Source organism: Gorilla gorilla, chromosome 3 (genome assembly GCF_029281585.2).
Source record: "Gorilla gorilla gorilla isolate KB3781 chromosome 3, NHGRI_mGorGor1-v2.1_pri, whole genome shotgun sequence".
Taxonomy (NCBI): domain Eukaryota; kingdom Metazoa; phylum Chordata; class Mammalia; order Primates; family Hominidae; genus Gorilla; species Gorilla gorilla.
The window spans coordinates 155,379,025-155,394,471 of NC_073227.2; the positions used below are offsets into that span (position 1 = coordinate 155,379,025).

General features: G+C 34.0%; 1 pseudogene; it reads left to right on the forward strand.

Annotated features, from left to right (window-relative positions):
* Window positions 1–253: 253 nt before the first annotated feature.
* On the forward strand, window positions 254–1,629 carry LOC101124568 (putative elongation factor 1-alpha-like 3; annotated as a pseudogene).
* Window positions 1,630–15,447: the final 13,818 nt, after the last annotated feature.

The window sequence follows — 15,447 nt, forward strand, 5'->3', positions numbered from 1 at the left end:
TTGCATTCCATACTCATTAAGTCATCCTGCAGGTCTTTGAAGAAGTACTAAATTTTAAAGTGCATAACTAGTGAGACAATTTTAATCCTAACCAAGCATGGCATGAAATAAACATGTAAATGGCAAACAGAAAGCTGTTAATTTGTGTGAGAAGTTAAAGTTAAAAAAAAAAAAAAAAACAAGTTGATAGTTTTTTCACAATGGGTTTGCTGCCAGAACACAGGCATCATGAAAACTACACCTAAAAGCCAAAATGGGAAAGGAAAAAACTCATATCAACATTGTCGTCATTGGACATGTAGATTCAGGCAGGTCCACCACTACTGGCCATCTGATCTACAAATGTAGTGGCATCGACAAAAGAACCATTGAAAAATTTGAGAAGGAGGCTGGCTGAGATGGGAAAGGGCTCCTTCAAGTATGCCTGGGTCTTGGGTAAACTGAAAGCTGAGTGTGAACGTGGTATCACCATTGATATCTCCTTGTAGAAATTTGAGACCAGCAGGTACTACATGGCTATCATTGATACCCCAGGACACAGAGACTTCATCAAAAACCTGATTACAGGGATATCTCAGGCTGACTGTAACGTCCTAAATGTTGCTGCTGGTGTTGGTGAATTTGAAGCTGGGAACTTCAAAAATGGGCAGACCCGAGAGCATGCCCTTCTGGTTTACACACTGGGTGTGAACAACTAATCATTTGTGTTAACAAAATGGATTCCACTGAGCCACCTTACAGCCAGAAGAGATATCAGGGAATCGTTAAGGAAGTCAGCACTTACATTAAGAAATCGGCTACAACCCTGACACAGTAGCGTTTGTGCCAATTTCTGGTTGGAATGTTGACAACATGCTGGAGCCAAGTGCTAACATGCCTTGGTTCAAGGGATGGAAAGTCACCTGTAAGGATGGCAATACCAGTGGAACCACGCTGCTTGAGGCTCTGGACTGCATCCTATCACTGATTTGTCCAACTGACAAGCCCACGTGCCTGACTCTTCAGGATGTCTACAAAATTGGTGGTATTGGTGCTGTTCCTGTAGGTCGAGTGGAGACTGATGTTTTCAAACCTACTATGGTGGCCACCTTTGCTCCAGTCAACAATACAACTGAAGTAAAATCTGTCGAAATGCACCATGAAGCTTTGAGTGAAGCTCTTCCTGGGGACAATGTGGGCTTCGATGTCAAGAATGTGTCTGTCAAGGAGGTTCATCATGGCGATGTTGCTGGTGACAGCAAAAATGACCCACCAATGGAAGCAGCTGACTTCACTGCTCAAGTGATTATCCTGAACCATTCAGGCCAAATCAGCGCTGGCTATGCCTCTGTACTGGATTGCCACATGGCTCACATTGCATGCCAGTTTGCTGAGCTGAAGGAAAAGATTGATTGCCGTTCTGGTAAAAAGCTGGAAGATGGTCCTAAATTCTTGAAGTCTGGTGATGCTGCCATCATTGATATGGTTCCTGGCAAGCCTATGTGTGTTGAGAGCTTCTCAGACTATCCACCTCTGCATCGCTTTGCTGTTCATGATATGAGACAGACAGTTGTCCTGGGTGTCATCAAAGCAGTGGACAAGAAGGCTGCTGGAGCAGGCAAGGCCACTAAGTCTGCTCAGAAAGCTTAGAAGGCCAAACGAATATTATCCCTAATACCTGCCACCTAGTCTTAATCAATGGTGGAAGAACAGTCTCAGAAGTGTGTGTTTCAATTGGCCACTTAAGTTTAGTAGTAAAAGACTGGTTAATGATAACAATGCATCATAAAAACCTTCAGAAGGAAAGGAGAATGTTTTGTGGACCACTCTGATTTTCTGTTTTGTGTGTGGCAGTTTTAAGTTATTAGTTTTTTAAATTAGCACTTTTTAGTGGAAACAACTTGACCAAAAATTTGTGACAGAATTTTGAGACCCATTAAAAAAGTTTAATGAGAAAAACAAACAAACAAACAAAACCAAGATGATAAAAGCAGTTAGTTTGTGCTACTACAGAATGGAATCCACAATTCACATCCTGGGGGAGTGACAAACCAATCATTTAATGCTGTGTCAACACATGTATCTTGTCTTTCATTAGTAAACTCTCCTGCTGGTTTGTACACTGTCAGAAGTGGACCACCTACTGAAATTCATAGAGGTGTGGAAACTGGCATGGTTTAATAATTCTGTTTTGTTTAACTTTCTTCCTTATCCTATCTGAAACAATTTTTTTCTGTTTTTAGAATAAGTATGTATTAGCTTCATTTATGAAGTAAATGTTTAAAATATTTATTATTCAAATGACCTACTTTCCTCTTAATTCCTTAGAGTACTTTGAATATCCTAGCCAATCGAGGCTTACATTTGCCCGTAAATTACCCATGCTTTATCTCTCCACACAGTCTGCCCCACATCATCTGTGAATAAATAACCATAAAAAATAAATGGAGAGGAAAGACAACTGCATCCGTCTCCCTTTCTTTCTGAAAAGTGTTCTACTGAGATGTTGGTTAATGATCTAAGCAGTAGTATAGATTCAAAGATTTTCCACTCCTCCAGACCAACCCTCCCCTGGACAAACCTGTTCAATTTAAGTCTTTTCTTCTATTTGACATTGCTTATAGGAAATGAATGAGTAAATAAATATTTAAACAATAGTACATGAAATCTATGAAACACAATTAAGTAAAAGCCCAGGAAATGGAAAGATAACTAGATATAAAAATTTTCAAGAATATAATATGATTTCCTCAAACATTTTCTAAACATAGTCAAGAGTAAGATAAAAGCTACTCTAAGTTTTAATTTTAACAAACAGGGACATATTTATTTTAGAAAATATTACGTTTCTTGTAAAATTAATTACTGGGATTATTTTTTATTAATGTGAGTCATAAGGACTTTTATACCAAAGGCAGACTAGTTAAGCACAGGAATCGTGTGCCTGTTTAATATTATAAGTAGTAGTGTTCGTAAAATTAAAATTAAAATGACTACTTCAATCACATACATGTTCCTCATTTAAACTGACAATCCCTCTTCTAATAAAACAGTATTTATTTAAAAATCCTATTTTTTTAAATTAAAGAACAATTTAGACATTTTTGCTCTTTTAACGAAGCAATCAAATAAAGGTGACAGAGCTCAGTAAAAAGCTTTTGGGTAAAATCAAAAAATGCCATAATAATTTTAAATATTGGACCTATATGCATTATAATCAGAATGCAAGTAAATTCTAAAAGAGAAAAATTAAAACTTAGACTATTAGCTAGATTGTTGAAATACATGTGTAAATATTTAAAATGATTGATGTATAGCAGATATTTTAAAAACATAACATTTGATATGTATTTGTTTCTCCTGTCTCAGCCTCCTGAGTAGCTGGGACTACAGGTGCCCACCACCATGCCCGGCTAATTTCTTTTTTGTATTTTTAGTAGAGACGGGGTTTCACTGTGTTAGCCAGGATGGTCTCCATCTCCTGACCTTGTGATCCTCCTGCTTCAGCCTCCCAAACTGCTGGGATTACAGCCGTGAGCCACTCGCCCAGCCTTTTTTTTTTTTTTTTTTTTTACTATTTCTTGTTTAGTAGAAGGTGAGCTTTGTACTTTTGGAGATCTATGAACAACAACCCCACCCCAAATTTAAATATACAATGAAATAATTTCTAATTAAACACTAAATCATTAGATGTAAAATATGTTAATTCATTATTTGCTTTATAATATTGGAAATATTATAAATACAACTATGTTTAGTTTTTAAAATCATAGAGATTTTAAAATAAAGTTATTTTTTCTTTTTCTAAGATTTATTTTTAGTTTTCTAAACTTATTTTGAATAAAATGTTCTTCATAGAAAACTGAATATTTTCATAAGGATGCTTTAATTGCTTAAAATGTGTAAAGTTAAAATTATTTAAAAATTAAAATTTGAAATAAGCCTTAATTTCAGTAAATTGGAGAACTATACCTTTTGAAATACATCAAATTGCAAACATTTAAATGAAGAACCATTTGCTTTAAATAATTAAACATTTGCTTCATAACATTTGCACCATTAGCTTGTTCAAAAAAAGACTTAATCTTAGTAGGTTAAAAACTACTGCTAATTCTGATTCAAGTGAATTCAATTTTAAGAGTTGCATGATATAAGTAGTGAAGAATTTTAAACATAATTTGTCTTTAAAATATTAATTGAAAATCAGGTGAAAATGCTTTTCATATAGTTGAGGAAAACCCACAGGTATAAAGGTTGAGTAACATTAGCTTCCAGTGAAGTTTCCAAAGCTTCTAAGCTTTCATCTGGATTCTCATAATTTGGAAAGCTGCAATGGTGCTGTATTTATAAATAACCACCTTAAGCTAAAAAGAAATTATTGATATTAAAAGTAAATCTTTGTTTGTGAACTGTAGTTCATATAATTTCTACCTTAAGAAATATATAATATTAAACCTTAATATATGTGAAAATTTCACTTCTAAACCACCAGTAGCCTATCACTATCATTGTGAAATTAACATTGATTCTCTAAAAAATGTATTTAAATAATTTTACAATCACAGCCTTTCTTCTCATGTTAGTTTTACAGCATATGCAAATATTCTGTTTGAAGTGTTTTTATTTGTTCATTTGTTAGGTTTGTTTTTCTAACTGTTTTACCACAGGAAGTTTGTGGCTTGGCTTTTTCCTTTTGCTTGCAATTTTTAAAATTGATTTTAGATTTTCCATGAGAAAAGTATTGCAGACAATTTCAATGATAAAAATTTTAAGATTATATTTTCTCAACAAGAACTCAGCCAACCCTGTGTGTGTGTGTGTGTGTGTGTGTATACTGAAGACATCTTCTAAAAAACTGGGAGTATCAGATACCATAAAAAATTTCTGATCTGAAGGTGTGTCAAAATGTAGGAACAACATTTCTTAAGAGAAGCACCACTCGATTGTTTCACTTAATATATCTGGTTTGGGTTGAATAGAAGATGTCTATACCAGAGCATTAACAAACATTGTAATTTGCTGGGGTCAGCCAGGTCTGAGGCTCTGAGATTGAAAGTCATGTTAAATTATGCTATCAGCTTTCAAAACCTCATTAGACTTAACCCATTTAGGCGCCACTGACTTCTCGGAATCACCAATAGAACCCTAATCAGAAAACCACAGAGCAGCCAGTCTTCTGCTATCAAAAACCTCAGTACAATTTGTGTATTAATATTTCAAAAAGTTTGTAGAAACACGTACTCTCTGCTGAGCACTACAACCAGTTCAGATACAGTTACAGTCAGTCATCCTGGCTAGAGCTGCTGACTGCTCTCCGTCTGTGTCTGGACTTGGCAACTGGAGAGAGAAAAAGACAGCAGAAAATGAAATGAATGCGTTCATTTGATTTGTGATTAATAAATTCCCATAATTGGAGAGTCAGACAACCAGTAAACAGAAGACTCTAAGTTACAGGAAAATGAGAATTTTATCCTGTAATATAGCCATCTGATTTTGAATACAGCTATACTACCTTGTTTTTTCAGAAGCAATTTTTGAAGCTTTGTTTTTTTCTAATGTTCTCCAAAACATTTAACATAATTTTCACCAGGAATTGGTAACAATAAAGTCTGAGCAATATACAACAAAGTAGTGCAATTAAAAGGTTTTATAACTTATAGAAAATCAATTGATCTGTTTATTTATAATGAGGAGAATCTCATAATATTTAAATTTCCTTACTTATAATGGCACATATTTATTAACATGGGCCCCTAAAGCAAAAATATTTACAGATACTTCTAAAAAGTTAGAATCTCAAATTTAAATAAGACAGTTTAAAATAAAGTTATACTAAAACAAATTAAAAAGTACTGTTTTAATTATAATTTTGATACTTCACGTTATTTAAAGTAAATTGATTATGATACTGAAATGGAAACCAGAATAAACAATCACATGACTAAGACAGGCATATTTTCCATACTATATGATTTTGAATATGAAATTTTCTTTGATATATTTAATTAGATATGGAGGATGTTAAAAATCTCCATGGCATGATATAAACCATAGACCTATGGAAGTTCTTGATTATTACATTTTTTAGTTGTTTTTACTGAATCACAGGGCACTGGCCTTATCAGTAGTCAAGGTCTACTCTAGTCCAGCTCCACCATGAGCTAATAAGTAGCACTGACAAGTCAATATGCTTGACATCTTTAGTGTGAACTCACACCTGAGACCCCTTACAGTCCCACTCTAATTTGCCTACATCAAAATCTTATGTGTGCATGCACACTTATATGAACATAAGCACGATGTTCTATTGTCATCCAGATCTGTCTGAATATAATGAATATTTTATTAAAGAATGCTATGATTTGTATAAAAATATGAGCACACAACCATCTTCAACAGCTCTGATTTTAAAGGGGAGCTTCATAGCGTTTTCACCTCTTTCAGATGTAGATGTGCCTGTTACAGAGCTAATGAAGTGAGAAACAGACAGTGGATACCCTTTTCCTTGATATATTATTCTTAGAATTCTGTGCCATGATGTACTTTGGTCTGGCTGATAGTGCTGCAATTTACGTGAAGCTGAGGAATATTTCTCATCATACCAAACAGAGAGATTGAATAAATTTATGTATCTGAATTTGTATTGCAGCTAGCTCTTCAGTTTTATAATCTTTCAGTAATTAAAGTTGTTCTTCTTAACTTACTATTTTTTGCATAGAGAACTTTCATAAATCTCCATTTTCTTTCTTTCTTTTTTTTTTTTTTTTTTGGATACAGAGTCTTGCTCTGTTGCCCAGGCTGGAGTTCAGTGGTGCAATCGCTGCTCACTCCAACTTCCTGGGTTCAAGCCTCCTGGGTTCAAGCAGTTCTCCTTCCTCAGACTACCAAGTGGCTTGGATTACAGGTGTGAGTCACCACGCCTGGCTAATTTTTTGTATTTTTAGTAAAGACGGGGTTTCACCATGTTGGACAGGATGGTATCAAACTCCTGACCTCAGGTGATCCGTCCCCCTTCTGCCTCCCAAAGTGCTGGGATTATAGGCATGCACCACCATGCCTGGCCTCCTCTGTTATCTTTTAAAATGTTGAGTATGTTAAAAGAAAAATGAACGTCTATCTAAATAATAAGACATAACAATAAATGAACATCTGTTACCTCTCCTAAAATTACAACATAACCAATAATTAAGTCCTACTCCTAATCCATCCGCCTTCCTCCCAGAACCAGTTCCCAGAAATAAACATTATTCTGCTCTCAGCACTGAGTTTTCCTAGTTGTAGCAGTTGAAAACAAAGAAAAAACAGTTCTTTGTATTCTCAGACATGTTCAGTCACTATATGAACACAATTGCTCATCTTGTTCAATCTCCTCAGTGCCTCTGTGATCAAAACTATAACATAGATTTGAACACAAATAGCTTTTAGGGCCAGCAAGTTAATATTGCCATGAGTGTGAGGTATGTTGCAGCCCATAGGCAATAGAACATAAAAGCCAAAATGAAATCCTCAGCTCTTCAAAAAGAGTGTGATTATAATTATGAACATTCCAGCTACTACTTGCCAGTCTTTATTTTAGGCAAATGAGGAAAAGATCTGACAATAACCATGGGATCACCTAGTCAGATTACCATGAGAAACTTCAAGAAGCCCTGTAAAAATACGAGACCTTGCTTACCCACCATGAAGTAACAAAAATGTTTTATTCTATTCAGCATTAGCACTTTCTTCTCTGGTTATATGGAAGCGTTAGAACATTCTGAATACAACATCTAGCAAATCCCATTTCTAAAGGAATTTTTACAGATTATCATTTTTCCCTGAAGTGATTATAATACAAATACATTTGCAAATGTTTATGCCAAGAAATGTTTAAAAATATATCTGAAATCTGGTGGCAATTTTGTTATTTGGGTTAAGGGCTTTTAATGCCTTCAGTAACAAGTTATTTTGTAGATGTGAATGTTGTCATTAGGTATTAAATTACTTTGGCTACAATGTTATCAATTGCTTTGAGGGATACATAATAGCATGTAATTAGTAATGTTACATAGTCCTTATATCAAAAGGCTATTTTGTAGTGCCCTTATATGCTTGCTTATAAAGTAAAGGTTTTTTTTTTTTCACACTTAAGTTAGAACATTCACTTATATTTTGAAAGTAAATGCTCTTTCATAATATATAACACATGACAAATAAATTTAAATTCTACTAAACCAATTAACCAGACAGTCCTAAATGGAGGGAAAAAATAAATTACTTATGTTTCTTACTGAATAATCATAGTTTCACCTGAAGTATATGCATCAAATATGTTCCTAAATGGTAATGTACTATGTCAGTGTAATTCTGTAAAACTATAACTATAGATATAAATGTAGTTGAATTAAGGTATATCTATTAGTTTTAGCTTTGGATCTTAAAATGACAGAAGACGACACAGAATCTGTCTCATCTATAATTGAATGTATGAAAGAACTGAGTATGTAGGTCTAATTTTGGATCCATTGAGAGCGCTTCACTGAGTAAATGAGAATGATGTGAAGGGATTGCAAAGGGAAAAAAAGATGCTTTTATAAAGGTGTACATGGAACTGCATATTCTAGCTTTTTGATGTTAGATTTTAAGTGAGAATATGTAAGTTTTTCAGATAAACAAATACACGAAGTTAGCTTCCAAATAATTGGCAATTTCATGCCCCATGCATAGGAGATTTTACTTGCCAAGAATGTTTTAAGCATATTGATTAGGTGTTAGAAACAGCACTTACGGCTTTTTTTTTTCCCCACCAAGATTAAATTAGCACAGGTTTGCCAAATAATGTACCCTATTTAGAAGGAAATTTAACAGAAGTCCATACTATAATTTTTCTGGCTGTAGCAAGGTTTAACCCAACAATGACTACCCGTTTTTTATTCAGACCCACAATTATGACACATAACTGGTCAGTCAGAAGAAGGATTTACACTCAACAGCAACAAAGCAAAAGTAACTGTTCTCTGTATAGAACATAACCTGAAGTATAGAACATAACCTGAACTCAACTAGCTGAGTAAATAAGTACGGATCATTTATTTACCATGGATCATCTGACTATGTCTGTGTTGGACATTGTTGCTACCTTGGCCATAGGTTTTTCTGTTTTGTTTTGTTTTTCATGTGTAAAGAGAAACTACTGATTATGTAGTTGAAAGAGACTTTTGTAATTGTTGATTCACAATCTAAACTCTTAGTTATTTTGAAAGGAGTAAAATGCAGTAAAACCTGAACATATTCTGTAACATTTTTTAAAAGAATGAATCAATTTTTAAGCAATTTTTAAGAGTATGTACTACATATTCAAATATAAGATATTTGGACCACCAAATATTGTTGAACCACTAAATTATTGTTAACCTGGATGCTTGTAGGAGTAATAATTCCACAATAGTAAGCTTTATTTTTTATATACATCATTTATTATTTTTCTGTGTCTTCAAACCAAGGTAATTATTATATTTAGGATATTTTTTCTTTGGAAAATACGTTTTAAAGTGTTTACATTTGTCTTACTTTATACACAGATATTCTACAGAGAAGATGTAAAAAAATGTGATCTTGTTTTACCATAAAAATTACATGATGATAACAGTAATATATTACCTTTATTTCTGATATATGTTTAGTTAACACGTGTTTCTAACACTTTACATGTATTTTACTTTGCCATAGTCAGATAATCAAATAGTTTATGGGCCAAACTAGGTGTTCTAAAACCTGTCAGAACTGTTAACTAGTTTTTGTTTGTTTGTTTGTTTCATTTTGTTTTGTTTTTTACTGATAGCCAGTCTCTACCTCAAGTGAGATATTTTGATTTACTTCTTAGTAGTAAGACTCAAACATTTCCATATATTAAATGATCCTCAGTTCATTCAAATCTTTAGGTAACATCTTAAAAAATAGAGAAAAGCAAATGAAAATAAAATTAATGTTTCTTGACTTATGAAGCAAAATTCCTTGAAAGCAGATGACCAATTACAATTTATATGTTGTCTAAGTATCAAGTTTTTACATTGGCTTTCTTTCTTTCTTTCTTTCTTTCTTTCTTTCTTTCTTTCTTTCTTTCTTATTTATTTTTCTTTCTTTCTTTCTTCTTTTCTTTCTCTCTCTCTCCCCTCCCCTCCCCTCTCCTTCATTCCTTCCTTCCTTTCGTTCTTCCTTTCTTCTCTTTCTTTCTTTCTTTCTATTTTTTTCTCTCTTTCTCTCATCTATGGTCATGTAAAGGCATGAAATCATTAAAATCATGTAATATTAAATGTATCGATTATATTTTGTAGACAAGTCCCAGCATCTAAAAAAAAATTTAAAAATGAAAAGAAAACTGTTATAGCATATCTTGTAAATATTAATCACAAAAAAGTTCCTTTTAATTACAGAATAAAATATATCTTTGATGATATAATCTGAACATAAATGGCCAAAAATAGTTGTCTAGTTGTTCAATTAAGTTTTTCACATTCATTAATTGTTGTAGATAACTGTATAAATATAGATATGCTTTAGAATATTCGAAATATAGATTATTATGAAAGTGTAATTTTTCTTTCAATGATTAAAACATTTATAGATGTATACAATATATTGTTATAATCTTCTTTTCTCTCTTTAAGATCTCACCATTTCACTTTATTAATTTTCCTAGATCATTAGTTCTCAAACTTGAACATGCATCAGACAAGTTTAAGTTTGAGAACTAAGGCTCTAGAAGTACTTAAGACACAGATTGCTGGGCCTCACCCACAGAGTCTCTAATGATTAGGTCTGAGAAGGAGCTATATAACTTGCGGTCCATCAAGATCCCACCCAGTTAGTGCTGATACTACTGTTCTAGTAATTCCACTTTGAAAACTGGAGTTAAAAAATAAGAAGGACCGGTCTTTCTGTGCTTCTTTTTTTCAGATCAAGGAAACTAGCAATGCTTATTTATTTATGACTATATGAATTTTTATTACATAAAAATATGGAAGTTTTTATAGAATTTTCCTGCCCCTTAAAAAAATAGAAAATATAAGTTATACATATTTCCTTGAATTAGAGTTCTGGAAAGAAATTCAGTTATTAATGTAGTTATAAATACAATGTAAAATTAAACTCATTTCATATTATATGACTGAAATTATTACAATACTGCAGAATTAAACTTGATTTCATTAGTTTTATGCATTCTAGATATAAAGGTGAAATAGGACCTCATATTCACATTACAAGTGGAGATTAACAATTTCAATGAGTATGATTATTTGTATCAACATACTTTAGCATAAGCTATCTGAATAAATGCTTATTTTTCCACATTGTTTTTCTCCTATTGAACCAATGCCACCATAATTATAAAAACTCATTTTCTTAATATGTATAATTGACCATTCATCACTTGGAAAATGATGAATGAACTCCATTGTAATATTTAATCTCTGAAATAAGGTCTTATTTTGTCATTTCATTTCCTTTGGACATTGTTTATCCTCCCTGGTATACAGACTAGGAATCATAGCACTAAATAAAATTTGTGCCTTTGGTTATGGAACACAATTTAGGAGATTGGGCTCTTATTAGGGCAAGTGAATGTAATGAAATAAATGATTAAAAAAATAAAGCCTCATAGAGCTAGGAAAAGGTCAGCTAGAGGATGAAAAATTACTAAAAGCTCCAGAGACTACAAAATAATAATGTAGAATTTGTGATTGAACTACATGAGGATGAGTTGTGTGTGGACAAGGTAGGAAGAGACTGCAAGAGATGTTAAAGGCAATAAAATGCAGAAGGTTCATGTGAAATACTCAAAGGAAGAAAAAAATTAGGGGGTCTGAAAAATGGAATTAAGTACATATCTAGGAAGGCTATTAAGATAATGTAGAAAACAAGTTCTAGAAGCAAGATATGAAAATTCAATGTCAATAACCAGCATGCAAAAGTAGATATTCAACTCTAGGAAAACTCTGTGTGGATATGAAGAGAGGCTTCCTTCTTATGGGATGTTGGACAAAGGAGGAAGGATTTGAGACACAGATTTAAGATGACAAAAAAAATAGAGTTCAAGTTCTGAAACTACTGTAGGAAACCAAATACTGCTTAGAAACAAGAAAAATAAGTGTTAATATTTGAATCAAGTTAAAAATAAAGTGCAGAGACAGCAACATCAAAGAATACTAGATGTTGGATTTATTCCTAGAAGTTATACTAGTTATTCATCTTCACTTCTCATAGGTGAGAACCAGAATTATGAATGAAATTGGAGGCTGAAGTTTATATTGCTCTACTTTGAAGAAATAAAAAAAAAAGCCATATGCTAGGGAAGACATTACATGCATATATACTAACACCTTACTTATTAAGTTGCTCCATTACTTGGATATTTCTACTTATAAAGGAATAATATTTGACATAAATTATAAACCAAAGGGAATGTTATTTCAATAAATTTATTACCCCCACTTAAAGCTCTGAATTCATCTCTACTTATTGAATTACTTGAACTACCCTTTTTGATTTTTACTATGGAGCTAAGCCAAGACCACAATTTCAGGAATCGATAGGGTCTGTGCTGTGTTGTGAAGCAACAAAACTCCCTGGAAGTATTCAGCTTACAAATTCCTCACTAAAAGCAGCAATCTCTGGGATCTTTTTTCTTCTAAAAATATAGAGCAAATTGTATAATATGCTACACAGATTTGGGGTGTAAAAACAGTATATCTTAATTTTCTGTTAAAACTAGGAAAGATTCTGAAATGTGACAGGCTTTCTCAGATTTCTACAGTCTTAGGGAACAGCTGCTTGCCTACACCAGGTTTTTTTTTTTTTTTTCCTATGATTAGGTACCTGGAAATAAAGTAAGATTCTGATATTCACCTCTTCCTTCTTGTTCTCATTTCTGCAAAGAGTATATTTCTCTTTGCGTCTTCAAGTGTTATACTATTACATTAAGTCTATAGTTTATCAGTAAATGATGAGTTATGTCTGTTTTAGACAAAGTACAATATGTTTCACTTATATCAAGTTCACTAAGTACCCAAGCCATTTTCTTCAATTTGCACTTTATTAGTAAAGAGGAAGAAAAGTTAGTATTTTGATCTGCATCATTCATATCCTATTATTCACCAAGTGATTCAAACACATGTGAGAAAGAGGTCATTGTCTGATAACTGACTCAGGAAACTTGAGAAAACTTAAGAAACAAATGTGACAGTAAAATACCTATGAAAGAAATGTGCTGGGCCAAGTGGCTTTAGGTGCTTTAATAGGCAGGTAACTGAGGTTCCCCTGACTCTGATATGGACAGGAGGCAGAAAAATACTGAGTAGAAGAGGCTGGTCTCTGGCAAGGGTCCCACCCTCAAGCCTGGACCTGCAGCCCAAGGGAATTTTACATCCTTGTTTTCCTGCTTGAATGTTGCCTTTTCCAAAACCACCCTAACATTGGCACATGTCCACCCCCAATCCTGTACCTATAAAAACCCCAGGCTCCACTAGTAGTGGAGCAGCAGAGAAGGAGAGAAAAGAAGCAGCTTGACTTCAGAGGGATGGCTTCATGGTGGGACCTCAGAGAAGAGTTCAGCCAGGGATGGCCAAACTCCAGGGGAAGACCATCTTCCCACTTCATCCCCTTTCCAGCTCTCCATCTCGCTGAGAGCCACTTTCATTGGCAATCAAATCCCCTACGATTACCATCTTCAATTCACTCATGTGACCTGATTCTTCCTGAACACTGAACAAGAGCTCAAGATACAGAAGGCTGTCACACGGAACCGTTAAACACCTAAGCTGTCCACAAATGTCAAAGCTAAAAGAGCACACTGTAACACACACCCTCTGGGGCTCCGGGAGTTGCGGGTACCCGCCTAGACGGTGCTGTGGGGCTGCACCGAGTCCTGCTCCTGCTGATGCCCAGATGTACTCATCCTGGCCCCTGCACCCACTGACCTGCATGCTCCCATCCTTCGGACAGGTTGAGAGCTGCGGCCTGAGGAAATGAGCCACCACCTTTGCGAGTCCCACAGAGGGGTCAGGGAAAACTTCCTGTTTCAACTCCATACGCATGGCTTTTGAGGGCCTGAGAAATAACAGGACTTGCCAGCTCTAGACTATGTGGAGTAGGTCAGGCAGGTGACTTAACAGATAGTTTTGAGACTAGAAATATACTTTGCCTAAGTTAATCAGGTCTGCAAGAAAGAAAACATCTGAGTCCTGCCATGTACAGAGTATTAGTGAAATTCTGAATTAGATCATTAGTGCCAGGCCAGGTAGGTGAAAAAAGAATCAGAATGCCAAATTTGTATCTCTTTTGCCATTTTTTTCTTTGATCAGATCAATATATCTAAAAGTTCATCAATTTGATTGATCTCATGAAAAACCAGTTTAATTTATTGCAGTTTTTCTATTTCATATATTTCTAGTATTATCATCTTATTGTAATTAGTATCATGATATATTATTATTATTGTTTCCACACTTCAAGAACTTTGTGCTTAAACTTTTTTTTTTCTTTTTCTGGCTTCTTAAAGTAGAACCTTATATAATTGAGATTAAATATTTTGATTTTCATGTAATAAAGTTATAGAATTCCATCTATGTGTTATTTTACTTGTGTCTCACAAATTTTGATGTTTTCATTATCATTCAGTTCAAAATATTTTATTTTAAAATATAGAAATTTTAAATGATTTATTTCTTGAATCCACTGTCCATTTAGAAGTGTGTGTGTGTGTGTGTGTGTTTGAGATAGAGTCTCATTCAGTCACCCAGGCTGGAGTGCAGTGGTGTAATCTGAGCTCACTGCAACCTCCGCTCCCTGGGCTCAAGTGATCCTCCACCCTTACCCTCCTGAGTAGCTAGGACCACAGGCAAGAGCCACCACGCCCTGCTAATTATTTGTGTTTTTCTTTGTAGAGACAGGTTTTCACCATATTCTCCAGGCTGGTCTTGAACTCTTGAGTTCAAAGTTATCTGCCTGTCTTGGACTCTCAAAGTGCTGAGATTACAGGCATGAACACTGCACCCCATGTGTGTGTATTTTTAAAAATTTCTGAACTTTTGGGGAGATTTTATCTTTCTGTTGTTTCAGTTCTTGAAATACATTGTTATTTGTTTTTATATTCTAGCTTATGATCTTGGTTAATGTTTCATGTGCACTTGAAAAAGAATGTATTTTCTGCAATTTTAGGATGTTCAATAGATGTCAATTAGGTCAAGGTAGTTCTTACGGTTGTTAACATTTATACATCTGTTATTGTGAGAGGGCTGGCAAAACATTCACTTATGACTTGATTCATCTGTTTCTGCCTTTAGTATCTAAATATCTGTTAGTTGTTGCTGCATGTAGTTTGAAGCTGTTATTATTTAGACTGTTTTTACTTCCGGATACATTAAATTTTTATCATTAGGAAATTTCCCTCTTTATTTCCTGTAATACCTTTGTATAAAATCTACTTCATCT